Below are 3,175 nucleotides of genomic sequence, written 5' to 3' on the forward strand. Positions count from 1 at the left end.
GGAGTTCTGGGTTGGGGTTGTGGCTCCCATCAGCCCCAATTGGGGGTCTGGGCTTAAGGATGCTGGTACCCCCACACTTAGGGATGCTCAGGAAATGTTTTTCCATAGAATTGTGCCCCCTGTGCTGAAGCGCCCAACGTTGGGCCCTGCACACAGTGCGGGGGGGAGGGGAGAGGGAGCAGGAGGTCCTGAGCTGGGATGTGGGGCTGAGGGATGTGGGGCAGCAGCAGGCGTGGGGCAGTGGCACACGTGTGGAGCGAGGAGAGGTGGAAGTGACCGCATTGTGGGTTTGGTGTGGGGCAGCAGGGGGAAGGGAGGAGGAAGTGGATGGATGGAGCTTCTCCTCCAGAAACTCGGATCCAGGAGCAGCTCTGTCTGCAGTCTGTGGGGCAGGGGGTGGCAGAGCACTGCCGCGTCTCCCCACTCCCCCGTGCTGCTGTGGGACCTTATGGGGTCTCTGCATCGCTCCAGCTGTGCTGCTCCATGCCCTTCCCTGGCCATTCCCAGAGCAGCGAGGCTCTGTGGGCAGACATCAGCCCATTGCTGACCGTCACCAGGGGATGCTGGGGCTGCTTTTTGCCTTCCTCCATAACCCTTGTCCCGCCCTCTGTCGGTGCTGATGTGGGTGGGTGGCGGTTGGTCTGAGCCCAGAGCATCCCTGGGTGCACGTGTGAACCCGTGTGTGCACGCACACCTGTGGCACGTGTGTATGCACACGCACACGGCACAGTTATCCACCTTGTGTTCCTGGGCTCACGTGCCTCAGTTTCCCCCGCTATCTCCTCCGGCTGTGCAGAGGTCCCGGGGATGTGACACATAGCAAAGGTCGGACGGGTTCTCGGTGAGCTCCGCGAGTCCTCGTGGTGCATCGCAGCCCTCCAGAAGCTGCAGAATAACAGCGGGAACAGCTGATAAAATAGCTGCCACGGAGTGGGAACCAGCAGCAAAAACACCGCGTCGGGTTTCAGCTTCCGGGGCTGAGGATGGGGCAGGGCTGTGTGAGTGCCCCAGATGTGGGGTGCAGACCCTCACCTTCCCCCCCCAGACCTCCACTCCCGGTGCAGGAGAGCACGGCTGTGGCTGATGGGGCGGATTGGAGGGGGCTCTATGCACTGCAGAGCAGCACCTTTAATGCTTTAACAACCCCCCCTCCACTCCCGGGTCCTGAGCATCCTCGCACCCCAACCCAAGGAGTCCTTTAGGATGGAGCTGTGCAGTGGGGACGGCTCAGGGTGACCCGAGGACACACATCACCCACTGCCCCACCTCCTGCCCCGGGGGTGTCCCGCTGCGTAGTGCCAGGTGGGGGGCGATGCCGTGGGGAGGGGCTGCCCCACGACTCAGGGATGGACGTTTATGGCTCCCACATGTTCCATTTCGCCGTTTCCCTCCAGCGCCGCGAAGGGGGGAAATATAAAAAATTCCTCCAACAGCCACCGCTGTGTCTGTGCTCTCCTCACCCCAAAAACCTCCCAAAAACCCCCCCCTTCCCCAACCCCTCCCGTGGACCCCATCCCGGGGCAGGGATGTGGCTCTAGGGGAGCAGCGTGCAGGGGTGGGACGTGTGGGGCCAAGGCAAACAGGGACCACCTATTGAGCATCGCTGCTCGAGCCTGGGGGCTGCCCCATAGGGGGCACAGAGCTGTGAGCCCCCCCTGCAGCCCCCCTGCCCTCGGGTCACCTGGAGTGTGCACACGTGTGTGTGAGCTCGCGTGAGCGTGTCAGTGCACGGTCCCCGGTGGGTGTGGATGCATGTGGGAGTGAGGGGCTGGGATGGGGCATATGGGGACGTATGGGTGGGGGGTCCCGTGTGTTGCTCGGGGATGGGGAGGGGACACCTCAGGCCCCTCGTGGTTTAGCGATGCATGCGGCAGAGGAGGACTTTGGTGTGGGATCGATGTGCCGAAGGCTGGAGGAGGAGAAAGGAGTGGGGATGTGTGTCCTGGTGGGAAGTTCTGCCTCTGCCCCTGGAGCCGGCACAGCTCCAGCGCGGGGACCACCGTGGGATGATGAGCTCTGCATGCACACCCACCCGCCCGGGATCGTGACCCCCCCCCGTCCCCTTTCAGAGCCCCTGAACCCGAAGCGATGAGCTTTGAGGGCGCAGCAGTGGGGTCGGTGTGGGGCTGTGAGCGGTGCCTTTGCCGGGGACGGAGGAGGAATCCGTGCAGGAGGAGCTGCTTCCAGGGGGGATGGGAGGTGCGGAGGGGGCTGGGGGCTCAGCGGGGACTGGGACACAACCCGTGGTGCTGGGGTCTCGCTGGCGCAGAGGAGCGTTGCCTCCCATAGCTGCCCCCCAGCCCCGCAGCTCGCACGTGTGTGTCTGCAGAGCTGCTCTGTGCGCGGGGGGGGGCAGATCAATGCGTTCAGCCCCGCGGGGTTAAACCAATCGGGCACACGGCTGACCCCGGGGTCGCAGCACCAGGGCTGTGGGATCGGTGCTGAGAGCTGGGCTCTGCCTGTCCAGGGCTGGGGATGGACTTGGAGGGGGGGGGCTCCCAGCCCCTGCACTGGGGGGGGGGAAGGGGAGGATGACAACATGCAGCGGGGGTCCCGGGCACTCTGCCCCCTGCTCTGCCCCCCGCCTTGTTCCTTCACCCCATGGCAGTTTGGGGTGGTTGGGGTGGATGCTGCAGCATCACCCCTTCAGCGCACACACGGGATGTGCGCAAGCACTCGTGCAAACGCAGACACGTGTGGGCGCTTGCACACAAACCGCCCTTCCCCCTCCAAAAAAAACAAACCAAAAACCCAAAGTACCCCAGCACACGCGTGCACACACAGCGCACACACACACACACACACATGGGCTCACACACGCAGGCAGCAGCGCACGCAGGGTCCCTCCCCCGGACCCCCCACGCCGGGCGCTGTGATGGATTGTGCCACACACAGCTCCGCCGGGATGGGAGCGCTGCGCTAATCCAGCCCTGACATCGCATTCCTCCGCTGTGGGGCTCCGGGGTTGTTAACCCTGCCAGGGCTGCGCTGGGGTTGGGGGTGCTGGGGATGCTGCCGAGCCCCCCCCCCTTCCCCAAATCGTCCCTCCTGCGGGTTCAGCTGCAATGGGTGCAGCTGCAATGGGCGCGTGGTCCTCTGCGCCCGTTCCTCTGCCTCCCATCCCTCCGTCCCTCAGCGCTGTGGGCCGCGCTGCCTCTTTGCCCCCTTTTTCCCT

This window comes from Meleagris gallopavo, chromosome 10, assembly GCF_000146605.3.
Source record: "Meleagris gallopavo isolate NT-WF06-2002-E0010 breed Aviagen turkey brand Nicholas breeding stock chromosome 10, Turkey_5.1, whole genome shotgun sequence".
In the NCBI taxonomy this organism is placed as follows: domain Eukaryota; kingdom Metazoa; phylum Chordata; class Aves; order Galliformes; family Phasianidae; genus Meleagris; species Meleagris gallopavo.